Source organism: Ambystoma mexicanum, chromosome 2p, assembly GCF_040938575.1.
Source record: "Ambystoma mexicanum isolate Mex_15411 chromosome 2p, UKY_AmexF1_1, whole genome shotgun sequence".
Taxonomy (NCBI): Eukaryota; Metazoa; Chordata; class Amphibia; order Caudata; family Ambystomatidae; genus Ambystoma; species Ambystoma mexicanum.
The window spans coordinates 461,171,063-461,189,505 of NC_090923.1; positions in this window are offsets into that span (position 1 = coordinate 461,171,063).

Sequence of the window (18,443 nt, forward strand, 5' to 3'; positions counted from 1 at the left end):
TTTACTATGCGTTTGCCACCTAGCAAGTAGTGGCTCCACTCGTTGAGAGCATCCCTGATCGCTAGTAGTTCCTTGTCGGTGACCGCGTAATTCAGTTCTGCAGGGGAAAACTTTCTTGACCAAAAGTCAACTGGGTGTAGGTGGCCGGTTTCCGGGTTCCGTTGTGACAGAACTGCCCCCATAGCCACACTAGAGGCATCCATCTTGACAACATAGGAGAGCTCTGGTTGTGGATGTTGTAGTACCGGGGCCAAAGTGAATTTGTTCTTAAGAGCTTGAAATGCCTGCTCCGCCGCTGGTGTCCACTCAAATTTCCGATGTTTCCATAGTAGGGAGGTAATTGGGTGCACAAAGTATGAAAATCCTGGTATGAATAGCCTGTAGAAGTTTGCAAAACCGAAGAGGTTCTGCACTCCCTTGAGCGAAGTAGATGCAGGCCAAGTCAGAATTGCTTCTACCTTCCTGTTGTCCATTCGTATGCCTTGCGGTGAAAGCACGAATCCAAGAAACTCCACCTCGGTTCTTTCACAATTTGCGCAGCACCGCTTGTACAGGACTTATCTATCCTGCAGTTTCGCTGGATAGATAAGTATATCGTCGATGTATACCACTGCACATACATCCAGGAGTTCACGCAGGACATCGTTCATGAAAGATTGGAATGCCGCTGGTACATTGCTCAGGCCGAAAGGCATTACCCGGTACTTGTAGAGTATCAAGGCAGAGAGGAGACTCTGACCCAATCGCCTGTCAATCGGGTGAGCTTAGGATAAACCAGCCCACACGCCCCTTTATCATAGCATAAATAGAGACAGCTCACTACTAAAAAAGCATAGACAGATTCACTCACTATCCTGACACTGGCGGAGCACCCTGCTGCTGAACTCTACATCTTCCTTGCTCCAGACTCCAGAAACTTGGCAAAGCAGAAACCCATTGCATAGCTGACCATTTTCAGCTAGGCCTCAAATTCCAGAGCCAGAACCCCACAAACCTAAGAGGAAGCGTCGAAATACAGCCGGGCTGTGCTGTACTGCTTGCCTGCTGAAATAATTATCATCAGAACCCAGAAGGGCAGATCCAATCCAGTCCTGTGCCGTGCTGTGACCAGAGTGCATTGCAGATCTAGTCCAGTCCTGTGCCGTGCTGTGACCAGAGCACCTTGCTGATTGCAGACCCAATCTGATGTGCCCAGCCGTCAGTCCTAGAACCAGATCCCATTCCCTGACCAGAATCTTTATGGACCAAAATCCTGACGTATCTAGTAAGTATCTATAGATAGAACTGTGTCACTAGCACATGTACCTTGCTTAGTTAATTCCTATCTTAAACCCATCCTATCTTGTATTCAGAACCTGCATTGTAGGAGTATAGTTTGAATTGTCTGATCTTTTCTCATCTGAAGAACGTGAGTCCTCTGCAGGCCGTCATTCTGATCAAGTCGCTGTGTTCCAGTGTGGTATTCGTTGTATTCATAGTTATCCTCTAGTGTAAGAAATCCTTTTGTCATTTTTAAAGTGCATTCCTGTTTTCCATTCTTGCGGCTGTCTCGAAAAAAACGACCTCCACTAAAACGTCCATAACTCCCTCAGTTTTTTTTGCTACTTCTGCTTGTAGCTAACATCTACAGCTTTAAATTGCATCTAAAACGGCATCCCAAATCAATACGGTTCTCCCGTTATTGTGATTATCGCACAGCGAAATGTTTGCCACGAATTTCGGTTTTGGGAAAGTCTGACATGTGTAAAACAGCTTTTGATTGCTTCCGACTTGAATGTTAAGATTTGAAATTGTTCCTGGGTATGGAATCATTGCTTGTGTTTGTGTGCAACTATCAAAAGCGGCTCCCTTAAGAATTTATAACAATTTCAGCAATTTAGATCATATTTAGTGTTTTTGCCCAATCCATTCTCAAGATAACTTTAAAAGTCATTCAGACAGCTTGACAGTCCATTCTGTTTTCCCTTGTGTTTGAAAGGGGGAAAGTGGGATTGATATTCTGTTGAATTCTGCCATTCCTGAATACCTGTTCTCTCCTCCTATCTCTTTACATTGCCTATTGGGGGTTGAGGGGTGTGCAAGGGGAACCTTTAACCACAGTGCTATCTGATCTGAACACACACACAAAAGTATTATTTCTGTGCTGAATTGTTTTGCTCACTACTACTCCTTGTGTATTAAAGAGATTATTCATTGTTACATCACCCCATTGGCGTACCCATTAAAACTAAGTGTGATTAAACTGTAAATACATGAATAAATATTTTAACTTTGCAAACCAGCCTGATTCCTGGTTCAGTGTGACCGGGGGGTTCCAGGAGAGGGGCGTGATATGAGTAGTATATCGTTCAGAATAAAGAACTTTTAGACAAAAATAAATAAGGATTTCAGATGTGCACTACACGTTAGACGTTGACTTGGGTGTGTGCCGGATTGAAATCACTAACAGCTTGGCTCGTCACGAGATCCTGAATTAGACATACCACTTGTGACAGTCTAACACAGCGTGCTAACTGACGGGGTACATACACCTTGTTGGGCTACCACACTGTGCTACACTGTAAAAACACCCTTCAATAGAAATACTCAAAGGAGTTGGGCCTGTTTTGCAAAAATAAAATAACCCTAACATAAGTCAGAAGGAAATTAATATTTCCAGAATGGCGACCTTAGTGGAAATCAATATGGCAAAAGAACACCTACTGCACAAATTTTTTGTCGGGGTGAATGGGTGGAGCAGGATGAGAATGTTTGGCTGCAGGAAATCAAACAACAAATCACTGCTATAGAATTAGATACATGGCAGGACCAGGGTCCATTACACCAGGCACTTAGTGAATTGTATATGGCCCCAAAAGTAAAAGAAAAGCAATGTAAAATTGCCAAAATAGTGGCTTACCTATACCTCCACATTGGAGTAATACAGGACAAATATGCTGAAAACCTAGATCTGGCAAAGAGGCAAATACAATCCCTAGAGAAAACCCAAACTGATCTGGACTCTGCAGAGCAAAGGCTACAAAAGAGCCAAGATTCAGAGAGAGAAACCAGACAGTACCTGAAAAAAGTAAAGGAAGATCTGGATCTCCTGCAGCAAGAGAAGATAGAGCAAGATACCAAATTACTGACACTGCAAAAAGAGCGTCAAGAAAGGTTGGATTTGCGACAACAAGTCCAACAAAAGCTGGAAAAGCAAGTAAATTATAATAGAGCCTGCACAGGGTAGATAGTTGCCCTAGAAAATCAGATTGATGAAATGAAGGAGGAAAATAATAAATTAATAGTGAAGGATCTCCACACTCAAACAGACTTTGATGAGGAGCGCCAGAAATGATGTACCATTAGAAAACAAAGGGACGACCTGGCTGCACAGAGTGGTACTCTAATTCAGGAAAGGGACGCCTTAGGCCAGAAAGTCAGCCATTTAAAAACCAAGGTGGAATAAAATCACCTGGCCCTTCAGGGACTGGGAGAACTCAAAATGGACTATGAAAAGCTGTTAGAGCACACCAGGAGGGTGGAAGATGCTCTGGCAAAGAATTAGCACGCCAATAAGGATCAGACTCAGGAGGTGAGTCTCCAGCAGCAAAAATTGGCCCAATAATCCCAACGCAGACAGGAAGCACATAGAGACAATGAGGCTCTCTGTGAAAAAAATGACAGGATCCATAGACAGATAGCCATGCAGGAACAACTAACAGAGCCCAGTAAGGCCTTAATAGAAGAGCAAAAAGGGTCAGATTCTTGCATGTTCTCAGGGAGTAGAGTCTGAGAGAGAGGATGTCAGATGGGAGAGGAAAACCCCTGAGCATAACCTCAGGAACCCTTGCACCAGAGATTTTCATCCTTTCAATTCCATGGGCTCTACCACCCCCATGTCCACTGGCTCCCATGAGCCAAGGGCCACGGGGATGGTAGACTTCAACCCAATGGGAAGTATGGGGCTAATAGGTCAGCACCTCCCAGAAATGGATGGGCGGGCATCTCTGTACAGGTTCCCAAGTTCTAGGGCCATCTTCTCTGATCAGGGAGACTCCAGAATCAGAGAAATGGATACTCAGAAATATAACTTACCAAGAGATCAGACAGTGAAATTTGGTGGAGAATTCCATGAGACTAGGCCCACCAAGAGCATACTAAAAACCTCTTCCCAGCTAGAACAGTGGGGGAAGGGGGTACTCAACCAATCCTGGGAGCAAGGAAGAGTCAGAAGACTCTTCTGAGCACCACAGGTCACAGAGACTAGGCCCCCACATGCTGCCAGCCATTCTCAAGCTCGCAGAATCCGGGAGAGTCTAGAAGATCAGACAGCCACCTCGGATAGCAGTGCCTCTGAGTCAGAGGATGAGTGGACCAGGGTAACAAGAACTAAAAAGGCAAACACAATTATAAGAGCTTTATTCAAGGATCCCCTGAAAAAAATAAAAGCTATTAGGAGCGTCATCACGCCCTACCACAAAAATGCCAAACATTCGGTTTAGGAGCACCCTGAATTATTTGAGCATATGATGGAGACTTTCCATCTAAAGGACAGCCAAAGCTGTATTCAGTATGTAAAGTGGACGTTTTCTCCTGAGTACTCCAGCTTCTTTGTGGGACTGGAGGATAAGAACCATTCCAGATGGTCCACCTATAGGGCGGCCATCCTGAAACATTTTTCCATTCATAGGAACCCTCAAGAGGCTTGCAAGGCAGCCTACAACTTACAAAGTGGGGAAGAGCAGGCCCCACAAGAATTTGTTCAGGAATTGAAACACGCCTTTGTGCAGACCAATAGAAGGGTGCACACTGACAGTAAGGAATTTGTGAACACCTTCTTTCATGCTCTCCCTAAGTACATTATGACCCAGCTAGTGAGGGACTTTCATGAGAAAAGATCACTAGATTGGGTCATTGAACAAGCAACGTGCATCTATGAAGTACAGAAGCCGTTGGAAAGTAAAAATATCAGCAAAAGCCCCAAACCAACCAACACCTCTGCTGCCGCTAAGGTGGCGGAGGTGAAGGTACTCGGGCCAATCCCAAATGGGAGCCAGGGAGGTAACCCCACAAATGGGACCCCTAACTCCCCTGACTACCTCAGCCCATGCTACAAGGGAAATAGACCCATCCTCGGCTATGTATGGACGCCTCCAGCCCAAGGGGCTTAGGGGGATCCAACCAGACAGCAGGAAACCCAGGAAACTCCCCTCCGGGAGTCAGTAATCCCCCAAATGCCAGACCAAATTTATTTCCCCGGTACCTGTCCAACTTCAACCCCCAAAACAACCCTTCTTTCTTTTCCCACTTTCCTTAGCCCAGACAGCCCAGTCCGGGAGCAGGGAGGCCAAGGGTGGAGGGGTACCCACATTTTCCTAACCAGGGGTATTATGCGAGAAGGGATAGCTACCCTTCCCGGTATCAACCCAGAGTAGACCTGAGGACCCCGTACCAGCCAGAGCGGGTGTCCCAACTAGAGCACCAGGTCCAGAAGATGGCACAGGATCTGGGTTGCATGTTGGGGGGTCAAAAGAACCCTCAGATGAGCATGGCGGCTCAGAATTCCTCAAATCCAGGGTCTGGTGCTCCAAAACAATGACGGGGAAGAACCCGGACAACCCACTGTTTCCCAGGGAGAAGGCACAAGGGGAAGGGATATGTAAAGCCTTGGAGGAAGCATCCTTCCCCACTTGTGGAAAGCCCCTGGAAACCCAGGAACTGGAACCAAAATCTCCTGCCCCCGAAAGTCTGCAACCCAAGGAGCAGAGGGTGGGTAGGAGAAATAAAGAGCCTAAAAAGGCCCATTTTGAGGAGTAGGAGGAGGTGCAAATCTTCCAGTTTGAGGGAGAAGGGTCCTGAGAGGATCCTGAGAAAAAGATGTTCTCCTTCAGGGATGGGGGAACACCTCCCAAAGAAAAATGGGTCCCAAAGGATCCAAATCCAGACTGGGTAGATGTGGGGACTGAGTTAAAACCGCCCATCATCAATACCCAGAATCCCCTGGTTCAAACCCATCCTGGTGACTGCCTTCAAAACGGGGGTGGGGGTGCAGCCCAGAATCATAACCAGGGGAGCCCAAAACTTCCCCCATATCTAGCTGTCACCTTTTTCTTACAGATTCCCAGGATCCCAAACGGAATCTTGCCCAAATCACCTCTCTGTCAGTATCCAAAGCAAAGAAAGTGACCCACCAGTTGGCCAAAAATGTGCATTATCTTTGCCCCCTTGAGGAAAAGGAGGGAAGATTTTATGCCCCGATCCAAATACAGGGGCAATGTACAATTTTGGCACTGGTGGACACTGGATCCCAAGCAACCCTTATGTCAAAAAGGGCCTTTGATCAACTGAATTCGGGACGGGGGAAGAAATACCAAATTCCTCTCACCCCTCTTCCTGGACAACTTCAGAACTTCGATGGGAAGGAAATTCCTGTCGAGGGGACTGCAGATTTAGACATTAAAATTGGGCAACACAAGGTGAAACACCCGGTCATAGTTGTGACTCCAGAGGGCACACCTTGTTTACTAGGGAATGACATCCTGCGTAGATTGTCTCCCCTCATAGATTGTGTAAACAAGGTGCTCTGGACCCATGCCCCTACTCAGATGAGCCACACTGCTGGTTTTCCCCCCTCCCGCCAATTGGGGATTTACACTGTGTAATTGGAGGGTGAGTTGGTTCCTGGCTACTTGAATTGACTACAGCAACCAGAATTCCCTGAGGCCATAATTGGTACTAACCATTAACACCTGAACAGACTTCCTCCCTGAAGATTGCAAGAGGCATGAAAGCGCTTGGAGGAGAAGATCTACTGGACTGTGGAAGGTACACCAAGCTGGGAACCAGAGTGCGCCCTTCACCCCCTTTCTTTCAAAAATCTTTTGGGAGTCCCGGGCTCCAGAGGTGGCAGCACCGGGGTGACACATGCCCCTACTCAGGAGAGCAACACTGCTGGTTTTCCCCCACACCCCCAATGGGGATTTACACTGTGTAATTGGAGGGTGAGTTGGTTCCTGGTTACTTCAATTGACTACAGCAACCAGAATTCCCTGAGGCCATAATTGGTACTAACCATTAACACCTGAACAGACTTCCTCCCTGAAGATTGCAAGAGGCATGAAAGCGCTTGGAGGAGAAGATCTACTGGACTGTGGAAGGTACACCAAGCTGGGAACCAGAGTGCGCCCTTCACCCCCTTTCTTTCAAACATGTTTTGGGAGTCCCGGGCTCCAGAGGTGGCAGCACCGGGGTGACACATGTCCCTACTCAGGAGAGCCACACTGCTGGTTTTCCCCCTTATCCCCAATTGAGAATTTACACTGTGTAATTGGAGGGTGAGTGGTTCCTGGCTACTTGAATTGACTACAACTACCAGAATTCCCTGAGGCCATAATTGGTACTAACCATTAACACCTGAACAGATTGCCTTCCTGAAGATTGCAAGAGGCATGAAAGCGCTTGGAGAAGAATATCTACTGTACTATGGAAGATACACCAAGCTGGGAACCAGAGTGTGCCCCTCACCCCCTTTCTTCCAAAAAATGTTTTTGGGAGTCCCGGGCTCAAGAGGTGGCGGCACCGGGGTGACACATGCCCCTACTCAGGAAAAACACACTGCTGGTTTCCCCCTTCCCCCAAAACGAGGATTTACACTGTGTAATTGGAGAGTGAGTTGGTTCCTGGCTACTTGAATTGACTACAGCAATCAGAATTCCCTGAGGCCATAATTGGTACTAACCATTAACACCTGAACAGACTGTCTCCCTGAAGATTGCAAGGGGCATGAAAGCGCTTGGAGAAGATCTACTGGACTGTGGAAGGTACACCAAGCTGGGAACCAGAGTGCACCCCTCAACCCCTTTCTTTCAAAAAAACATGTGGGAGTCCCGGGCTCCAGAGGTGGCAGCACCGGGGTGACACATGTCCCCACTCAGGAGAGCCACACTGCTGGTTTTCCCCCCGCCACCCAATTCGGGATTTACACTGTGTAATTGCAGGGTGAGTTGGTTCCAGGCTACTTGAATTGACTACAGCACCCAGAATTCCCTGAGGCCATAATTGGTACTAACTATTAACACCTGAACAGACTGCCACCCTGAAGATTGCAAGAGGCATCAAAGCGCTTGGAGGAGAAGATCTACTGGATTGTGGAAGGTACACCAAGCTGGGAACCAGAATGCGGCCCTCAACCCCTTTCTTTAAAAAAAAAATATATATATAGTTCTTAACAACTGCCACCAGACTTCTGAGGTATACAGTTAGGATGTTTGGGCTCTAGCAGTTGTGTTCAGGAATGCACATGTGACCTTTGAACCTGTCATGCCACTGCTGCAGGGCAGTTGCTGGGGATGTCAGGAAATGGTCCTCCATAGGGATTTTAGAAGAATTTCGAAGAATTAGCCCAGGCAGTGATTCCACCAGCAATACTTCCTCCAAACTCAGAATATGGTTGTGTGGGAAAAGTGGCCAATATGTAGAGTGTGTGTACATGTATATACAGTTTATGGGCATAATAGTACGAATTGTCAAACTACTATTAAATACGTTTCTACAGAACATGGATTTGGGATATTAATGTAGACAAACAATGTAAGTTTAAAAAAATATATTTCCGAAAAGAATCAAAACTAACCATCACACCCACTAAGACTCATACTAAGGTACTACGCATTAACCACTCTTATGTTTATCTCTTGGTTACATCCTATGTCTATTTAAATAAAATGCAGTGGCCCATATGCTTCAGTCGTGAACCTGGTTGAACATTACGCTCACCCCACTTCATGTCAAGAAGTTGGCCTCCTAGTTTTTATCTAACCTCAAGACGATCGCTGCTTTCACGATGTTGGAATCTCTGAGTGAATGTATCACATTTGATCAGCATAACCAAATCATGAGAGAATGGGTTGAATAGCCTAAACACCTGTCACAATCTACACTGACCCGTTGCACACACGTCTCGGTCACTGGACTAAACATGTCTACATACTCACTTCTAGACATAGCACATGAAGGAATCCTTCTACACCAAGAGAAGATGTGAGCAGGCTTTAGGTGTAATGACATCACACATTCAAGGATATACACGAACATAAGCATGTGTTTATGTGTTGAAGGCTGTGTGTGCTGTAGCTGGATCGCAGCCACTGTGAGTTGCAGTAGAGTGAATTAGTGAACTGTGGACTTTATTTATTTGAACCACCCAAATGAATGATGATCATGTGCACGATTTCAATGTACACAATTCAGTGCCTATACTTTCAAGAGCAAGACTTTCTTCCACTGCTCACATTTAGTTTGCTACATTGTTTTAAAGGTTTTGCTCAAACACCATTGCCATCCTCTATAATAGTTCTGGTTCTTGTTATATTGAGGTTGTCATTGATACCCTCAACCCATATGTTAAGCTGCGAGTTTTTTTATCATCACTAACCACTGTCCATGGCTTCCTGGAAGGAGTTAAGTGAGAACACTTGGGATGAGCGTCTGTGGCATAAGGATACATGCTTTCGTATGTGTGCTCTAATGGTGAATGCCGACTCTGCATGACACACCTCAGCCACACGTAACTTAAAAGCTTGACGCAGTGATGCATCCATCCACAGGTGGCCCACTCCTCAGCTGTCAGTACTAGAAAACTCAGCCAAGCTGGCAGGCTTCAGTCACTCAATATTGGACGACAACCCTCATCATCTGCACCCTGTCTCCCTAGCAGTCACATTCGCTCAAATGCAGATCAGCCCAACGTGAAAGGCTGAACAGCAAACAAGTTCAGCAAATAAAGACATGTGTTGCTTTCAAGCATGGTTTCTGAATTTGAAAAAGCGTATGGAAAATTAGAAACAACGCCCTGGTTTTAAAAATGTACACGAATGTACTGTATGTGGTCATTAATGGAAAATGCAATGACATCAGTGGCGGAAACAAAAGTCTAATCACTTCAGACAAATCAACTTTAGGCCAGACAATGGTTCTCAGGTGGCAAATTGCGTGGCAAGTTGCCAAAACGTCCAAAGTACTTTTGAAGGCTTACTGGACACTTCATTCGGGCAAGAGGCAGATATAAAGTGGAATGATAGCGCCTTACAGATGCATATTAGTTCAAGCATATTTCAATGTTGAAGCGTGAGCAGATTTCCCTAATGTTACCGGTGTGGTGTGATGTCAATAGGTCTGGGAACTCCCTGCATATGAGTTATGTTGTGTGTGTTGTTGCCAGGCAACAATCTGTGTTTATTAACACTGATGGTGCCTGTATCAGAAAAAAGACACAGAATGGGAATGAAGCAGCTATTTTGAAAACAAGCAGTAGAAGCAAGGCACACCAATAATGTGAGGTTATGTCGATAGGATTATAAATAATTCAAAAGTCATAGAGGGCTTGTACTGCGTCCAACACATGAATAACCTTTGGTACTGACTTGCGACAAGATGGTGATAACGCATTTCAAGGGTGCAAGGGAGAGAATGATCAAGACGTCCATTCCAGTTGAGGTGGGATGGCTTGGCATCTAGCGATAGGGGTTAAAATTATAAAGAAAGCAATGATGTATTGAAAAATACAAAAATAAATATGGTCAAAATGCAAGTACAGAGCAGTAAAAGATATAGAAATAATTGTGTGTTCAAGCGAATAACATAAAGACGATAACGTTGGGTTACAGGTTAGTACACAGGGTTTAACATTTGACCGAGGCGCTGTAAACAGGCCTCAGATATTGCCTTTTACTAGAAATGAATTCACATTTTATTAACTTTCTTAGTAGCCGGAGAGGCTGGCAACACATTGCAAATGACATGTTCCCAGGATCATACAGTAAGAAATGAACAGCCTTTGAACCCACACACAACAAACTTCTGTCTCAGTACTGACTGGCACTAGGCTGTCAAGCATTGACCGATCTATTCCCTGAGGGGAAGTTTATTGCTCCACAAACATCGTTCCCCGGTCACTCTAGATCGGCATTATAGATGCTGCAATACTACAGCCTCCGTGCTGCTGTTCGTGCCATGTGGTCATCCTACCCAGACGAACCCCCTGATACACCCGAAATATGCTACATAGCTAATTCGAGCAGTGCCGAGTGGTGATCTCCTCTCTATACAAAATACTGCTAGCGAAATCCCCTGACCAACCCTCTACAGCACGTGATGAATGGGCTGTTGAACTCGGCATCGAGATCCCAGATGACACATGGAAGAAATTATGCTCCCACACACGTCGAGTTTCCCTTAACTTCATGTTTCACTGCATGCAGTACAAGCTACTGAATAGGTTATACTATACCCCACATAAAATGACTAAGTTCACTCGAAACCGGGTACACATCTATGCACATGTTCTGGACGTGTCCCGTACTCATTGGATTCTGGGATGAGGTCCTGAGGGCTCATTCTGATATTGTGGGCACTACAGTGGGCCCGGACCCGATCGGAGTGTTGTTTGGAGTGTGGAACAGTGACAGTGGCAATACAAGTTTCTGAATGTAAGCTGTATGGTGGCTAAGAAATGTGTGCTACAGTTTTGGACCCCCCCTCCACCTTTGATATGGGGTGAATGCACTCACCTGGACTCAGATCTGTGAAGAGGAGTACATGAACTCCCTCCCTACACATTCTCGCCCTAAAAATGTATGGACTGCATTCTGTAGCTACCTCATCAAGTTATCCGTAAGTAACTCAGGACCACCCTCACCAGGGCCTCCACAAGGGTAACCTGAAATGCTAGGTCACCATGTAACTCTGTGCCATGTCCAATGTTTTTAAAAGTATTTAAATGTATCAACAATGACTGTGAAATAAGAACTGTGCCTATCTAACTGTATAGAAAAGTTTTGCTGACTCTATATGCTGTAAACGCACGCTTATAAAAAAAAACAGTCTTTGATACTTTGGAGGTGATGAAGCAAAGCTCGTGGGTGCTGGAGAAAGACAATGAATGCACAATCATTGTATAATTCGGCATATTAGTTTATAAAACTGGTCTACTGATGGTTTCAAAATGTCCCATGGCAGTTTCAAATTGCCCCTTTGCACATGGGAGCCTGGGAAGAGGTTTGAAGCGTTCCTAAAATGCAACATTAAAACGGGCACTTGTCAGTGGTTCAAGGCTCCTGCAGTGTCACGATCAGTTGTATTCCCATGAGACACAAATGGAGATGACCTCCGGCAGATGAATAAAGATCTGCTAGTCATCTCAAATGTCTCAATATTTTGGCACTGTGATGTGGGAATTGGGGGCTGGACTGTGATGTCACAGCGGTGGTCGAGGGTGGTGTGGCAAGGTTTGCAGGATCCAATCACTGTAGGATAATGTAGTTCCCACTATAGGGGAACAACATAGCTCTACCAATTAGCCTCACTTGTAGGACTAACCTAATGTTTCAATGTGACTTGATGCTAATTAGTTTGTATGATTATAAAAGCTTGTTTTTGGGATGTACTTTTGATGCCTTTCATGTAGTTCCGTTCCACATTTTGTGTGAATTCTGCTTTCTGAGCTACTCTGGGGCCCAGAATAAATGGTGCTACTTCTTGCTTGGTGTACACTCCTTTTTGATGTACCTTTGCAATGTTGTATTGGTGAGTTCTGAGACAACCCGCTGTACAACAAAGCAGGTCTGCCACCAAGTTTGAGGTGTGCCCTATGTACATTGAATCATGTTCCTCTTGCCACTAAAAAGCTGGTTTAGTAGCTGATGCAGCTACATTACATTCTGAACAGTGTGTGGGCCTAGTTTACAGAAAAAGCAGTACGTCTGCAGAAAGTAGTAGTACAAGCGTGAACATTGCACAGCCCAAATGTACTGCGCCAGGAGCTGATTCAAAGAATAATATCAGTGCAGAATCCTGCAGCGCAAAAAGAAATGAGTACAGCCTGGCACACCCACATCATGCCCCAGGACATAACGAACATAGCGCTGTCTGAGTACTTTGCGCCAAAAAGTGAAGTGTGACATTGGCCAGACCAATGGGAAAGAAGTAATCAAGGATTACTTACCAGCAATCACCATTACTTCCACTCCTCTACTGCGACAGACAAATCCTCATCCCAGAACCTCCACTCATCTGTGCCTCCACATGCTAAATTAAGACTGCACTCACAAGTCCTCATCCTAGTACTTCCACTAATCTGTGCCAACCAATCCCACATTAAGGCCGCACCCACTAGTGCTCATCCAGTTACCCCACTCACATGCGCACCCCAATCCCACTTTAAGTCTGTACCCATGAGTCCTTGTCCCAGTACCTCCACTAACCTGCATCTCCAATCCCACATGCAAGACTCCTCCAGAATGGCAACTTGTGCCTGTGCAACCCTCTAAGGCTGAATATAGTCTGGCAATTGCAGCCTCGAGGGACCATAGCCTCTACTCATCAAGGTGCCTCAGGAATTCCACCTGAAAAGACACCAGGGCATGTACCCGCAATCTTGCCTCCTGCCTTACGTGCACCACGTGTGCACCTTGTTGCTACCTCCTGGCAGCTATTCTATCATGGATTTGCCTACTGAGCAGCAACATCTACTGCTTCCTGGTAATGTGTATCTGGCACATGCACTCCCTCCAATTTGCTGACAAACTGCGTCGGGACAGTACTACACTTCCACTGCCAACATTTGCCTGGCAGTCCTCTACAGCCTGTTCCCCTGTTTGTTCCTAGGCAGGCTCCTTGACCACCTCATCTGCCACTGTACAAGCTCCAATCTCCACCGGGACACAAGCACATCTAGACTCTCCAATGGCAGGACAGGGTTTCAGGAGGCCATGGCATTCGCTGACATCTCAGTGGAGGTTGACTGAGGCACAGATGAGGGGGCGAGGCGCTAATTGCAGTGGCCTGTTCAGCGAGGCCACCAACAAGCAGTGCTGTTGCCAGTTGTGACAAGAGGCAGCCCATCTAGAGTAATACTGTTCAACCAGCTTATGATTCCCATGAATAGCATCACGGAGAGACACCTGCCACCTCAAGTCACCCACCAGCTGTGACAGCGCTCTATCATGGATGGCCTCATTGGCTGGGAGTGCTGTATCTGTCTGGGTGGAGCCATCGGAGAAGGTTGGTAGTGCTGTAACACTTGGCCCTGGGACAGGAGGATGTGCTGAACCCTCCACGGAGGACTGCTCTGCCAACTGTCTCAGCTAAAGGTGTGGCAGACTTTCAATGGCCTCCTCCTCCTTCTGCTACTCCATCAACCCTGACAAATCCAATGAGGTATTTATGCCTTGGGCATCACCACCACCCTATCCCTCTGCTGATGTGGTGTCCACCGATGATGTTGGGATCCAGAGGCTCCACCTCAGCTACAGTGCCATTGAATGTGACGTGCCCCCAGCCACATCACCCTTCGAGGAGGTGGATGTCATTGGGCATGCATTGACTCAACAAGCAATTGCCTCACACACACACGCCCATGCATGGAAATCTGAATTTTGAATTTGTATCATATTTTGATTTATAGATCGCTTTGCACCAAAGTGCTTAACAATGAAATCAAACGCGATACAAAAATAATGATAAAACAATCAGAAACCCAATTATACAGAAAGCAAATGGGCCTTAAGACCAGAGCGAAAGAGAGAATAGGAGTAGAGTGAGTGGAGAGAGAAGGGAAGTGTGTTCCAGTGAAGAGGAGCTAACAGCGAGAAAGAGCAGAAACCTGATTGAGCACAAGGTGAGCAGGGTACTGATAGAAGAAATTGAGTATCATCAGCATAGAGATGGTGGGATAAACCAAAGAAAGAAAGAGGACAGGTATAAAGGGAGAAAAGAGGTGGATCCAGGACCGAGCATTGAGGAACACTGTGATGAAGGGGGAAGGTAGGAAAAGGTAGGAAGGAGAAGATTTGCCAGCCCAGAAAACAGAGTAAGTGCGGTCGGACGGATAGGAATGTAGCTAAAGGAGAACAGTCCCACAGAGTACAAGAGAGGAGAGAGAGGAAAGAAGAAGGCAGTGATCTACAGTATAAAAAGTGGCTGACAAGTCAAGAAGAATCAAAAAGGGAGTAATGTTTTGAATGGCGTGCAGAGAGGAGTGAGTCACATACAGAAAGAAGGGTTGTCTTGGTGGAGTGAGAGAATGGAAGTGAGAGTGAAAGCAGAGGAGAATGGAGTGAGAAGCAATAAAGGAAGAAAGTTGAGAATAAGCAAGGAATTCAAGGAGTTTAGAGACATAGAGGAGGAGTGATATTGGGCAGAAGTTGGAAGGGAGAGAAAGGTCAAGAGAAGGTTTCTTGAGGATGCGGCGAATGATGGCATGCTTCAAAGAGGATGGGTAAGATGCGGTTTGCAGAGAAGCATTGAACAGTGCAATATGATAAGGCAATAGAGAAAGGTTGCCTTTGACAATAAGAGAGAAATTAACAGGATCAGACACTGCAGAGGTAGGTTGGGCATGAGAAAGAATTAGGGTAGTGGCACTATCAGAGATGTTATAAAATGAGGACATGAATATGGAAGGAGAAGAAGGAGTAGTGATTAAAGTAGTAGACAAATGAGTGATAGCCAATTGCAAAAGAGCAACCTTGGAGGAGAAATAAGACACCAAGTCAGCGACTGAGAGAGATGAGTCAAGTGTACTGTTGATGAGAGAATATAAGTTAAGGTCTGGAAAAGACGACGAGGATAAGAAGAATAAGAGTTGAAGAGATCGGAGTAATTTGATTTTTTTGCAGAAAGAAGAGCAGTGTTGCATTAAGAATGAAGAGCAAAAAAAGTAGAGCAATCTAAGTCAGAAGAGCATTTGCACCACTTAACCTCAGCACAGCAGTGAGCACACCGCAGAGAGCGAAACTGGGGTGTAAGCTACGGCTGCTGAGGTTTTGCAAGTAGGAGAAAAAGCAGAGTCAAGAGTAGAGGATAAAACCTGAGAAATCGAAGAAGCAGCATTGTCCACTGACAATGAGGCAAAAGCAGTGTGAGAGGGGAGAAGAGAGGAGCAAGAAGAAATGTATTAAAATAGCAGAGATCCCGGCAGTAGTGTATCAGAGGAGGGGAAAAGGAGGAGGAAGATTGGCACGGTGAAGGAATAATAGACAAAGAGCTAGTGAATATTGCTTGGATTCCGAGTACCAGAGTGGATAGTAGGTTGGTGGTTAGAAGAGTGAGAAGGAATAAGGTGGTGGGAACTAAACTCTAAGTCCCGAGGCTACTAGTGCACAAACTCAGTGAAGGCCCAACACTTTCTCCCAAAAGGAACGCAGACTCAATAGACAGAAAGTCCAAACTGCGGTTTATTACAGCCAAAACCAACAGGGATCAGTACATGGATAGTCAGGAATCCTGGAACATCTCAGTGAGCTCTGGCTCGCAGGCCAGTTTTGCTGGGCTCTTGCATTATGAAAACCTCACAACCTGGGCCCTTCTCCAGAAAACCTATCTCCATTTGAGATTGGGCGTTGAGTGGTAGTCCACCTAAAGTGGACCCTATACTTGTTAATTTACTGGCTCTCCTATGTCAGATGTCAGGCCTAGCCCATCCCAATAATGCTGTTACTAAACAAAGTTTCAGTTGGAGGGTCCGATCATTGGTTCTTGCCCATTACTACCCACCCCTAGGGCCCTGGGCTGTGATTGGCTAGAGCTGGTGTTCCCAGGCCTGGGATCCAAAATGATTCCCAGCTCGAGGTGTACCTCTTCAAGGAATTAGGAACAACTATGAGTCTGCATTGTATCATGTGTGCACCACGAAAGTCTATGCCAGTGCCTGTTCACATCACACAAATCTTGTCTCTTGCTGTAACAACTTTGTTGCAAGCTCCTGGCTAGAGGCGTGAGATTGTTCCTCTTTCCCAGTGTTGGTTTCGATTCATCATCCAAGCTGCAGAGTCACGTGTTCAGAGACCATGTTTTGGGCTTCTGGAGAGTATGAATTAGTCTGATTTATGTGGATGTATTTGCATTTATTGCAGCTGGTGTTACTGCCGTTCAGGAAATGGAATGTCACTTGTATCCTGGTGGCCTTGGCAACCGGCCTTGTCCCACATGGTTGCTCCTCTGTTCAGCCTTCATTCAGCTCAGCTCAGCGTTTACTGAGACGGTTGTGGCCAACTGTGATTTTACTAAGCCATGGTATGGCATCTGTATGTTTGTGCTATTCTTTAGTTCTCCAGATGTTAGTAAAACACTGGTTCTGTCAGGTCCATAGGTGCTCCTGCAGTTCCATAGGTTAGTTGCACAAACATATGGATGTTTGGAAGACTGTATATGGTAGATGAGGTGGTCACAGAGCCTGACAGGAGACCCACAGAAGAACAGGCTATGGAGAAATACCAGGCAATCCAAGGCAGCGTAAGTGGTCTGCAGCCAGTGACACATTACTAGGCAGAAGGGGATGGATATGTTTTTAGGCAAAATATGGCTGGAGGAGGGCAAAATTGGCACAAGGCGCTGGTGTCTCCACTAGATCCAAAAGGCAGTAGTGACAAAATAAGAGGAATGGACTGTGGAGGGTCAGAAGAAGGATGCAGACACTCTGAGGACATTTACCAAATGTTTTATTAAAGAAATAGAAAGAAGGCCTAATTTTCCCTATCACTATGGAATGTTCCCTACCTGGATATCTGAATAAGGTGCTCGTCAGTCGTCCATAAATGCCCAAAGGATTACGTTCCCTGTCCAAAACTATTCTAACTAGCCCTACCACTATTCTAAGTAAACTAAGGTCCAGAGAATGGTTATCTTCTCATGATATTACTTCCTGTATTAGTCTTTGGGTTTCTAGTTAGAAGGTAATCTTGAGTTAGTCTCTAGTTACTTGCTGTACCAGTTCATGTAGCTCTTTCATGAGATTATTAGCTTTTCTCCCCTCCTGAACAATATCTTTCCTTGATGTGTTATACTTTCTTTGATCCTTCATTTTTTATCCTTTTAAAATGACTCAGAACAACCTGGAGAGGTACAATTTCTTCTGTACTTCTGGCCTTCTAGACAATTGTGGTTCAACTTAGTCTGACATTCTCTGTCTTTTATATTGCTTAATCTGGTAGTTTCTCTGTACTCCATTCATAACATTCTCGTTCTCTTGTGTTCCCTTCTTTCTGTGTTGAAGACATGAGTACTTTCCCCTTTTCCCAGGGTAGTGATACCCCAGGTTGCTTTCCCGCCCTCTCAGGGACTTCAATGATTATCTTTCTTACATAAGGTTCTTTTTTGATTATGTTTCCCATCATTCTGTGTTGAAGGTTTTGGTACATTACCCTTTTTCCTTGGCTAGTGATATCCAAGGATTCTTACTCTCCCTTTCAATGACTTTAATGCTTCTCTTTCTTACATAAAGTTCTGTTTCTCTTTTGTTCCCTTTGTTCTGTGTTGAAGGTTTGGGCGCTTTGCCCTTTTCCCTGGTAGTGATATTCAAGGTAGCTTTCTCTCCTTTTCAAGGATTTCATTGCTTCTCTTTCTTATTTCTTACATAAATGCAATTTAAGTCAATCTGTTTTGTATTCAACTTTTCTGTACTGGGCTGA